General features: G+C 39.5%; 1 pseudogene; it reads left to right on the top strand.

Annotated features, from left to right (window-relative positions):
- Positions 1 to 2284: 2284 nt before the first annotated feature.
- Positions 2285 to 9811, top strand: LOC109154441 (annotated as a pseudogene).
- The last annotated feature ends 2768 nt before the right edge of the window (positions 9812 to 12579 follow it).

Here is a 12579-nt window from a genome sequence, read left to right on the forward strand (position 1 = left end):
TTTTGAGTTTCTAATTAATGTTTTTGTATATTTTGTTATGAATTTATTATGATATGTATTTTATTTTAATTAGATTTATTATTTTAGGTGTTATTTTTAGAATTTTAAATTTTAGCTTTAAAAAGTTCGGTTAATCGATTAACCGAAAAAAATTTCGGTTCGGTGAATTCGGTAGAGCAAATTTCGGTACGGATAACGGTTAAAGGAAAAAAAAACTTCGGTTAATTCGGTTCGGTTAACCGATTGAACACCCCTAGTAGATTGTGTGAAGCAACATGGCAGAGATAGGCCGACAATGACTGAAATCTTAAATAAGTTGGAAAGAGCCTTAACAGTTGATGAGCTTGCAACTCAGGTATTATTTTTTGTCCCATGCATTGATTTAAAATAAGAACAATCTAAGTTGAAGAGAGTGTTGATAGGTTGAAAGAGATTAGTTGTTGTTCAGTGAGGAAACTCCATTCTATATATCTTGTTGCAGGATATTGAAAGGGAGAAGGCCGAGGATGAAGTTGCAAAGATTAAGGAATCAATGAAGTATGACAAATACCAAGCCTTTTGCTCAAACACTGCAACAATCTAAATTCCACTTTGCTGAGGCAGGAACTAGCTCTGGATCCGACCTATTTCCAACCTGTAGTGCAACAGCTAATGAAGACACCTTTGGTAAAAAACTGCAACAATCTAAATTACGCTTTGCTGAGGCAGGAACTATCAGTGCCTCCTCTGGATCCGACCAATTTCCAACCTCTACTGCAACAGCTAATGAAGACTGACTTGTATAGCTAAGTTACGTACGTTGTAGATATATGCATATGCATATATGTGTTCTGCAAGGGAGATGGAGATCAGAGTTTCATCGCCTCGAATCTTGCATTGGGTCAAGATTTTCTTTGCGGGTTGCAAAGTTCAGTGCCTGGGGAGTTATTCAAATGTAACCAAACATTCCCCCAACGGGCTAATGACAATAATAGGCACATTTAGACCTGTATTATACTCCGAGGAATTCCTATTTACAGAGTCAATTCAATTATGAGACAAAATGCTGGTTTTTTTATTTTTTTTTATTTTTTTATTTTTTTTATTTTTTTTAAAGAGACAAAATGCAAGTTAAAATTAATTTTTTTTTTTTTTAATCAAGAAGGTTCCAACATTTATCAAAGTTTACACACCATATTGTAGTGTGAGTGTGAGAAATTCTCAAATGAAGGAGCGGAGTCATATTTAAAAAAAAAAAAAAAAAAACAAAAGGAGCAATCATCCTCACACACTTCATCTTCATCTTTCCCAGTTCCAGTAAGCTTTGTTTTGATTCTCTGCCAGACTAGACTCCTATTTTTATCAAATCATCATCACAACATTTATTAATCTCTCTCTCCGCTTCCAGTAATAGCTCTGTTTCGTATGACCAAGAGAGCATTTCCATGGCTCTTCTTCCCGCAAACATGTTCCCTTTCTTATTCTTCTCTCTTTGTTTGCTCCCTTCTGTTCACCCCCTTTCCACAGTCGCAATTTCTCAAGCTGGTAACCAAACGCTGCTCATATGTTCATTGGTGCAGGATCCTTTTCGCTCGCGGGGTTCTCCATCCCTCAATTTCACGAGCTTTCCGGCGGGGACTGTTCGGATTCCTCTAAACCCCTCTGTTTCTTACTCTGGGCTTGTGGGTGGAAATGGTTTCCTCTGTGCTTATACCTTTTCTTTTTCTTCACCCTTTTCCGTCATGGAATGTTGGAGATTTTCAGTAAACATGACTGAGGTGGCGTACAAGAGAATCTTCAACGGCCCGAGATTGGTTGATCTTAGTTCCGGGAATTCCCACATTTGTGGGATTGTGGAGAATACCGGGGGCCTTCATTGCTGGAAATGGCAGGAGTTTCGCTAGTCCAACCAGAGTTCCATCGCCTCGAATATTGCATTGGGTCAAAATTTTCTTTGCGGGTTGCAAGGTTCAGGCAAAGTTCAGTGCCTGGGGAGTTATTCAAATGTAACCAAACATGGCCCCAACGGGCTAATGACAACAACAGGCACATTTAGACATGTATTATACTCTGAGGAATTCCTATTTATAGAGCCAACTCAATTAAGAGACAAAATGCTGGTTATTATTATTTTTTTTTTATAGTTTTTTTTAAGAGACAAAATGCTAGTTAAAATTAATTTTATTTTTTTTCAATCAAGAGGGTTCCAACATTTATCAATGTTTACACACCATATTGTAGTGTGAGTGTGAGAAATTCTCAAATGAAGGAGCGGAGTCATATTTTTCAAAAAAAATAAAAACATATGGAGCAATCTTCCTCACACTTCATCTTCATCTCTCCCAGTTCCAGTAAGCTTTGTTTTGATTCTTTGCTAGACCAGACTCCCTTTTTTATCAAATAATCATCACAACATTTATTAATCTCTCTCTCCGCCTCCAGTAATGGCTCTGTTTCGTATGACCAAGAGAGAATTTCCGTGGCTCTTCTTCCTGCAAACATGTTCCCTTTCTTATTCTTCTCTCTTTGTTTGCTCCCTTCTGTTCGCCCCTTTCCACAGTCGCAATTTCTCAAGCTGGTAACCAAACGCTGCTCATATGTTCATTGGTGCAGGATCCTTTTCGCCCGCGGGGTTCTCCATCCCTCAATTGCACGAGCTTTCCGGCGGGGAGTGTTCGGATTCCTCTAAACCCCTCTGTTTCTTGCTCTCGGCTTGTGGGTGGAAATGGTTTCCTCTGTGCTTATACCTTTTCTTTTTCTTCACCCTTTTCCGTCATAGAATGTTGGAGATTTTCAGTAAACAGGACTGAGGTGGCGTACAAGAGAATCTACAACGTCCCGAGATTGGTTGATCTTAGTTCCGAGAATTCCCACATTTGTGGAATTGTGGATAATACCGGGGGCCTTCATTGCTGGCATTGGCGGGAGTTTCGTCAGTCCAACCAGAGTACCATCGCCTCGAATATTGCATTGTGTCAAGATTTTCTTTGCGGGTTGCTAGGTTCAGGAAAAGTTCTGTGCCTGGGGAGTTATTCAAATGTAACCAAACATGCCCCCAACATGCTAATGACAATAACAGGCTCATTTAGACCTGTATTATACTCCAAGGAATTCCTATTTACAGAGTCAATTCAATTAAGAGACAAAATGCTGGTTTTTTTTTTTTTTTTATTTTAAAGAGACAAAATGCTAGTTAAAATTAATTATTGTTTTTTTCAATCAAGAGGGTTCCAATATTTATCAAAGTTTACACACCATATTGTAGTGTGAGTGAGAAATTCTCAAATAAAGGAGCGGAGTCATATTTTTCAAAAAAAAAAAAAAAAAAAAAACAAAAAAAAAACCAAAAGGAGCAATCATCCCCACACACTTCATCTTATCTTTCCCAGTTCCGGTAAGCTTTGTTTTGATTCTCTACCAGACCAGACTCCCTTTTTTATCAAATCATCATCACAACCTTTATTAATCCCTCTCTCCGCATGCAGTAATAGCTCTGTTTCGTATGACCAAGAGAGCATTTCAATGGCTCTTCTTCCCGCAAACATGTTCCTTTTCTTATTCTTCTCTTTTTTTTTGCTCCCTTCTGTTCGCCCCCTTTCCATAGTCGCAATTTCTCAAGCTGGTAACCAAACGCTGCTCATATGTTCATTGGTGCAGGATCCTTTTCACCCGCGGGGTTCTCCATCCCTCAATTACACGAGCTTTCCGGCGGGTAGTGTTCGGATTCCTCTAAATCCCTCTATTTCTTACTCTGGGCTTGCTGGTGGAAATGGTTTCCTCTGTGCTTATACCTTTTCTTTTTCTTCACCCTTTTCTGTCATGGAACGTTGGAGATTTTCAGTAAACAAGACTGAGGTGGCGTACAAAAGAATCTACAACGGCCCGAGATTGGTTGATCTTAGTTTCGGGAATTCCCACATTTGTGGAATTGTGGAGAATACCGGGGGCCTTCAGTGCTGGCAATGGCGGGAGTTTCGCCAGTCCAACCAGAGTTCCATCGCCTCGAATATTGCATTGGGTCAAGATTTTCTTTTCGGGTTGCAAGGTTCAGGCAAAGTTCAGTGCCTGGGGAGTTATTCAAATGTAACCAAACATGCCCCCAACGGGCTAATGACAATAATAGGCACATTTAGACCTCTATTATACTCCGAGGAATTCATATTTATAGAGTCAATTCAATTAAGAGACAAAATGCTGGTTTTTTATTTTTTTATTTTTTTTAAAGAGAAAAAATGCTAGTTAAAATTAATTTTTTTTCAATGAAGAGGGTTCCAACATTTATCAAAGTTTACACACCATATTGTAGTGTGAGTGAGAAATTCTCAAATAAAGGAGCGGAGTCATATTTTTCAAAAGAAAAAAAAAAAAAAAAAAACAAAAGGAGCAATCATCCCCACACACTTCATCTTCATCTTTCCCAGTTCCGGTAAGCTTTGTTTTGATTCTTTGCCAGACCAGACTCCCTTTTTTATCAAATCATCATCACAACATTTATTATTCTCTCTCTCCGCCTCCAGTAATAGCTCTGTTTCGTATGACCAAGAGAGCATTTCCATGGCTCTTCTTCCCGCAAACATGTTCCTTTTCTTATTCTTTTCTCTTTGTTTGCTCCCTTCTGTTCGCCCCCTTTCCACAGTCGCAATTTCTCAAGCTGGTAACCAAACGCTGCTCATATGTTCATTGGTGCAGGATCCTTTTCACCCGCGGGGTTCTCCATCCCTCAATTACACGAGCTTTCCGGCGGGGAGTGTTCGGATTCCTCTAAATCCCTCTATTTCTTACTCTGGACTTGTGGGTGGAAATGGTTTCCTCTGTGCTTATACCTTTTCTTTTTCTTCACCCTTTTCCGTCATGGAATGTTGGAGATTTTCAGTAAACAGGACTGATGTGGCGTACAAGAGAATCAACAACGGCCCGAGATTGGTTGATCTTAGTTTCGGGAATTCCCACATTTGTGGAATTGTGGAGAATACAGGGGGCCTTCAGTGCTGGCAATGGCGGGAGTTTCGCCAGTCCAACCAGAGTTCCATCGCCTCGAATATTGCATTGGGTCAAGATTTTCTTTGCGGGTTGCAAGGTTCAGGTAAAGTTCAGTGCCTGGGGAGTTATTCAAATGTAACCAAACATGCCCCAACGGGACTTATGCTCATTTGGTCGCAGGTTCGCACTACGTGTGTGCTATTTATTTTGAGGGGCGGTTGGATTGCTGGGGAGGTATGGCCCATGAAAAGCCGAAGGGCAAATTTGTGGGTCTTGCCTTGGGGGAGAACCCGGGATGCGCCATAAGACGCTCTAACAGAACCATAGTTTGTTGGGGTGAAAATGATTTTAGCAGCCCTCGAGAGTTGGAGGGAAAGTATTTCATGGCCTTGGCTTCCAGAGAAACAGTATTTTGCGGAGTGCTGGAGGCGAATGCAATGTTGCATTGTTGGGGAAATGCATTGTTGGGTTTTTATCTTATGGTTTTTGACAGAGTAGTTCCTGGGCGGTGCACAAGTTCTTGTCCATGCAGACCTATGCCTTTCTACGGCAAATTTTTCGGCAGAAATCAAATGATCTGTGAGCCGTGTATTGTTGATACTTTTACTCAGAATACACCTTCACAACCGCCACCATCTCCGGCCAGTGAAAAACGCAGTCATTGGGATGCAAAATATGTGGTATTTCTTGTGGTGGGATGCACTGTTTGTTTGATAGTTGTATTAGCTCATATACGTTACCTATTCCCTAGCTACTGCACCGTTACAGGAGGCTGGTTAGACGAGGAAGAAGCAGAGGTGTTGGAAGAAAGGCCCAGCCAATTGGAAAATATGGTTAATGCTGGGATTTTAGAAGTGTTTTCTTTACAACGTCTGCAACAAGAAACAACTAATTTTTTTGAGGATCATAAAATTGGGAAAGGTAGTTTCGGGTCAGTGTACCGGGCGATATTGGAAGATGGGCGGACAGTGGCTATCAAGAGGGCTGATGTTGGCGGCAGCGGCATAAGATACCGGCAGGATAAGGACAGTGCCTTCATCAATGAGCTTGAGTTTTTGTCAAGGCTCCATCACAAGAACCTAGTGAGGCTATTGGGGTATTGTGAGGATAACAATGAGAGGTTGCTAGTGTTTGAGTACATGGAAAATGACACACTTGATGATCAACTCCATAGGCTTGAAAGCCCACTGCTTGTGTCATGGACCGTGCGGATTCGTGTCGACTTAGATGCAACCCCGAGGGAGTACCTCCATGCGTATGCTGTGTCGCAAGTCATCCACCGCGACATAAAGTCATCCAACATATTGCTGGACAGCACTTGGACTGCAAAGGTGTCCGACTTTGGGTTATCCTTAATGGGACCTCATGATGATAAGTCTCACCTTTCATTACAAGCAGCTAGTACGATGGGGTACTTGGATCCCGAGTACTATATGATGCAAGGATTAACTACGAAGAGCGATGTGTAACAGATTTGGAGTAGTACTCCTCGAGCTGCTATTGGGAAAGAAAGCCATTCATAACAGTGAAGACGGGGAGGCAAGGAATTTGGTGAATTATGCTGTTCCGTACATACAGCAAGATAATATTGCTAGGATTTTAGACCGTCGAGTTCCTCCTCTGACACCATTCGAGATTGATGCAATCACGTACATAGGTTACGTAGCAGTAGATTGTAAGGGTGTACAAACTTCGGATAATTTTTGGTTAACCGACCGAACCGACAAAGTTCGGTTAACCGTTTTCGAACCGAACTTTTTCGGTTCGGTTAATGGTTAAAGGAATTTTAAAACTTCGGTTAATGGTTAATTCGGTTCAAAAAGGTCGGTTAACCGAAGTTTTATATATATATATATATATATATATATATATATATATATATATATATATATATATATATATATATATATATATATATATATATATATATATATATATATATATAAAAGTAATAATATAAATATAAATACTAATTTGAAGTTATGGATGTTTTGAGTTTCTAATTAATGTTTTTGCATATTTTATTATGAATTTATTATGATATGTATTTTATTTTAATTAGATTTATTATTTTAGGTGTTATTTTTAGAATTTTAAATTTTAGCTTTAAAAAGTTCGGTTAATCGGTTAACCGACCAATTGACCGAAAAAAATTTCGGTTCGGTGAATTCGGTAGAGCAAACTTCGGTTCAGATAACGGTTAAAGGAAAAAAAAAACTTCGGTTAATTCGGTTCGGTTAAAATGGTTCGGTTAACCGATTGAACACCCCTAGTAGATTGTGTGAAGCAACATGGCAGAGATAGGCCGACAATGACTGAAATCTTAAATAAGTTGGAAAGAGCCTTAACAGTTGATGAGCTTGCAACTCAGGTATTATTTTTTGTCCCATGCATTGATTTAAAATAAGAACAATCTAAGTTGAAGAGAGTGTTGATAGGTTGAAAGAGATTAGTTGTTGTTCTGTGAGGAAACTCCATTCTATATATCTTGTTGCAAGATATTGAAAGGGAGAAGGCCGAGGATGAAGTTGCAGAGATTAAGGAATCAATGAAGTATGACAAATACCAAGCCTTTTGCTCAAACACTGCAACAATCTAAATTCCACTTTGCTGAGGTAGGAACTAGCTCTGGATCCGACCTATTTCCAACCTCTAGTGCAACAGCTAATGAAGACACCTTTGGTCAAAAACTGCAACAATCTAAATTACGCTTTGCTGAGGCAGGAACTATCAGTGCCTCCTCTGGATCCGACCAATTTCCAACCTCTACTGCAACAGCTAATGAAGACTGACTTGTATAGCTAAGTTACGTACGTTGTAGATATATGCATATGCATATATGTGTTCTGCAAGAGTGATGGAGATCAGAGGGAAGGAAGCATACATTTTCTGTGGATGAAAATGAAAATAGATGCCACTAAGAGTAGTTTAATTGGAATTGAAGTAGTTGTAATCGAACTGATCTGAAATTTAATTGCGTACTATATGTTGTAGATATATATATATATATATATATATATATATATATATATATATATATATATATATATATATATATATATATATATATATATATATATATATATATATATAATCAAGCATACAATATAAATTTTCACCAATTTGACTTGCATATTCCTCGACATTTTTTACAAAGATGCCATAGCCCCAAAAGTGAGTTATGGCTCACAAGAGTTTAACAAGGCCATCCGGCCTAACATCCACAAATGTCATTCGGCCTAAGGAAACACTAAGGGTGGTCATGAAATGCCCTAAGAACAATGCAATTAAGAGTGAAAGGCCATGGCCTTCATCAAATTACAATATGTTTCTTCAATCTTGATTCTAAAAGATCGATCAGCTCCTACTGCTTCATATTCCAGCTTCATCTTCTTTCTCAGCTGCAAAAAAGACTAAAAGGCCTCATTTCTGCAGTAGAACTGCAGATCAGCCTCTAGATATCTGCACAACAGGTCTGCCATATGACTTCATCCCTGCTGCCAGTCCCCAACCAATGCTGTAACCCTCAGAGACAGCCCATCATAGCAGCCCATCACTGGGTAAAACATGCAGATCAAGCAAGATCCACAGAGGTCATTTTTATCTGTGGTTCACCTTTTTCCGTCATGAAGTGTTGGAGATTTTCAGTAAACAGGACTGAGGTGGCGTACAAGAGAATCTACAACGGCCCGAGATTGGTTGATCTTAGTTCCGGGAATTCCCCATTTGTGGGATTGTGGAGAATACCGGGGGCCTTCATTGCTGGAAATGGCGGGAGTTTCGCCAGTCCAACCAGAGTTCCATCGCCTCGAATATTGCATTGGGTCAAAATTTTCTTTGCGGGTTGCAAGGTTCAGGCAAAGTTCAGTGCCTGGGGAGTTATTCAAATGTAACCAAACATGCCCCCAACGGGCTAATGACAATAACAGGCACATTTAGACATGTATTATATTCCGAGGAATTCCTATTTACAGAGCCAATTCAATTAAGAGAAAAAATGTTGTTTTTTTTTATAGTTTTTTTTTTAAGAGACAAAATGCTAGTTAAAATTAATTTTTTTTTTCAATCAAGAGGGTTCCAACATTTATCAAAGTTTACACACCATATTGTAGTGTGAGTGTGAGAAATTCTCAAATGAAGGAGCGGAGTCATATTTTTCAAAAAAAAAATAAAAACATATGGAGCAATCTTCCTCACACTTCATCTTCATCTTTCCCAGTTCCAGTAAGCTTTGTTTTTATTCTTTGCTAGACCAGACTCCCTTTTTTATCAAATAATCATCACAACATTTATTAATCTCTCTCTCCGCCTCCAGTAATGGCTCTGTTTCGTATGACCAAGAGAGCATTTCTGTGGCTCTTCTTCTCGCAAACATGTTCCCTTTCTTATTCTTCTCTCTTTGTTTGCTCCATTCTGTTCGCCCCTTTCCACAGTCGCAATTTCTCAAGCTGGTAACCAAACACTGCTCATATGTTCATTGGTGCAGGATCCTTTTCACCCGCGGGGTTCTCCATCCCTCAATTACACGAGCTTTCCGGCGGGGAGTGTTCGGATTCCTCTAAATCCCTATATTTCTTACTCTGGACTTGTGGGTGGAAATGGTTTCCTCTGTGCTTATACCTTTTCTTTTTCTTCACCCTTTTCCGTCATGGAATGTTGGAGATTTTCAGTAAACAGGACTGAGGTGGTGTACAAGAGAATCTACAACGTCCCGAGATTGGTTGATCTTAGTTCCGAGAATTCCCACATTTGTGGAATTGTGGATAATACCGGGGGCCTTCATTGCTGGCATTGGCGGGAGTTTCGCCAGTCGAACCAGAGTTCCATCGTCTCGAATATTGCATTGGGTTAAGATTTTCTTTGCGGGTTGCAAGGTTCAGGCAAAGTTCAGTGCCTGGGGAGTTATTCAAATGTAACCAAACATGCCCCCAACGGGCTAATGACAATAACATGCACATTTAGACCTGTATTATACTCCGAGGAATTCCTATTTACAGAGTCAATTCAATTAAGAGACAAAATGCTGGTTTTTTTTTTTCTTTTTAAAGAGACAAAATGCTAGTTAAAATTAAGTTTTTTTTTCAATCAAGAAGGTTCCAACATTTATCAAAGTTTACACACCATATTGTAGTGTGAGTGTGAGAAATTCTCAAATGAAGGAGCGGAGTCATATTTTTCAAAAAAAAAAAACAAAACAAAACAAAAAAAACAAAAGGAGCAATCATCCCCACACACTTCATCTTCATCTTTCCCAGTTGCGGTAAGCTTTGTTTTGATTCTCTACTAGACCAGACTCCCTTTTTTATCAAATCATCATCACAACCTTTATTAATCCCTCTCTCCGCCTCCAGTAATAGCTCTGTTTCGTATGACCAAGAGAGCATTTCAATGGCTCTTTTTCCCGCAAACATGTTCCTTTTCTTATTCTTCTCTTTTTGTTTGCTCCCTTCTGTTCGCCCCCTTTCCACAGTCGCAATTTCTCAAGCTGGTAACCAAACGCTGCTCATATGTTCATTGGTGCAGGATCCTTTTTACCCGCGGGGTTCTCCATCCCTCAATTACACGAGCTTTCCGGCGTGGAGTGTTCGGATTCCTCTAAATCCCTCTATTTCTTACTCTGGGCTTGTGGGTGGAAATGGTTTCCTCTGTGCTTATACCTTTTCTTTTTCTTCACCATTTTTCGTCATGGAACGTTGGAGATTTTCAGTAAACAGGACTGAGGTGGCGTACAAAAGAATCTACAACGGCCCGAGATTGGTTGATCTTAGTTTCGGGAATTCCCACATTTGTGGAATTGTGGAGAATACCGGGGGCCTTCTGTGCTGGCAATGGCGGGAGTTTCGCCAGTCCAACCAGAGTTCCATCACCTCGAATATTGCATTGGGTCAAGATTTTCTTTGCGGGTTGCAAGGTTCAGGCAAAGTTCAGTGTCTGGGGAGTTATTCAAATGTAACCAAACATGCCCCCAACGGGCTAATGACAATAACATGCACATTTAGACCTGTATTATACTCCGAGGAATTCCTATTTACAGAGTCAATTCAATTAAGAGACAAAATGCTGGTTTTTTTGTTTTTTTATTTTTTTATTTTTTTTATTTTTTTATTTTTTTTAAAGAGAAAAAATGCTAGTTAAAATTAAATTTTTTTTTTCAATCAAGAGGGTTCCAACATTTATCAAAGTTTACACACCATATTGTAGTGTGAGTGAGAAATTCTCAAATAAAGGAGCGGAGTCATATTTTTCAAAAGAAAAAAAAAAAAAAACAAAACAAAAGGAGCAATCATCCCCACACACTTCATCTTCATCTTTCCCAGTTCCGGTAAGCTTTGTTTTGATTCTTTACCAGACCAGACTCCCTTTTTTATCAAATCATCATCACAACATTTATTAATCTCTCTCTCCGCCTCCAGTAATAGCTCTGTTTCGTATGACCAAGAGAGCCTGCATTCTTAACTTCCAGTCATCAAATTTAGCAAGACTAAATGCGAGTTGCTTAGAGCGATGTGCATGTTCCTTTTCCATTTTTGGATAAAAAGCGTGCAAAGAAAATATGCAAGATTTTCAAGAGATTTTTGAAAAGGGATCTACCAGGCAGTAAATGCAAAGCCTTTACCGATCAAGGTATTGGCTCTGATACCACTTGTTGGTCCCGATAGAATGTAATGAGAGTCTAGAGGGGGGGGGGGGGTGAATATACTCTTTTCGTGAAATGCCCTAATCGTCACCTTTCGGTGTTTTGGCGCAGCGGATAAGATAGATTCATTTTAAATGCTTTGCACGAGTTTGCGTAATTAGGAAAACTCTCGGTAACGGTGATAAATGGGATGATACGAATGCAGAAAAGAAAACCGTAAGTAAAGAGATAGAAGGGACAAGAGATTTTATAGTGGTTCGGCTAACGTTGCCTACTCCACTCTTCTTCCACAACTGATGGAAGGATTGCACTATCACTCTTAGTACAATTACACAAAGACTTCCTTGATCACTAAGCCGGACAGCCTTCGTAGGTTTTTCAACTCCTCGAGTTTACTCTGCCTCTATCAACTTCTTCTCCTGAGTTGAGGTTGGTAGAAAATGATTTCTTGATTTCTCCAACGATGAAGTCTTGACTGTGAGAGATGATTGCTTCGAGCAAATGGCAAGACTTCTTTTGAGGTGTAAGAAAGTGATCAATAACCTTCTTCAAGTAACTTAGCACCTCAATACTGGTTCACAAAAGCTTTTTAGAAAATGAGAGCGTTCAAGAGCTTTTGCAAGTAAATAAGTCGGGTGAGAATGAACCAGCACCTTCTTAGTTGATGAAGGTGGGTTTATATAGGTGATGAAAATTCATCCGTTGGAGGGAGATGAGATTTTCGAACCTTTTAACCATTGGACAAGGACCGGGGAGCTTCATGCATTAAATGCTCCATTAATGAGGTTGTACCATGTAGCCGTTGAAGGTATGGAAAGCATTAGGATTTGTCCATTAGCTCCAGGGGATGGTACATCTTCATTTAATGCTCCTTGAAAAGTGTGTCCCATAAGATGAAGTCCTTATAGTCCTAGGATGTTGTCAAATCAGACAGGTAGAACATTCTTCTCGTTGTCGAAGAGAAGTAATGCTTGATAAAGATC

Source organism: Ipomoea nil, unplaced genomic scaffold, assembly GCF_001879475.1.
Source record: "Ipomoea nil cultivar Tokyo-kokei standard unplaced genomic scaffold, Asagao_1.1 scaffold2647, whole genome shotgun sequence".
NCBI lineage: Eukaryota > Viridiplantae > Streptophyta > Magnoliopsida > Solanales > Convolvulaceae > Ipomoea > Ipomoea nil.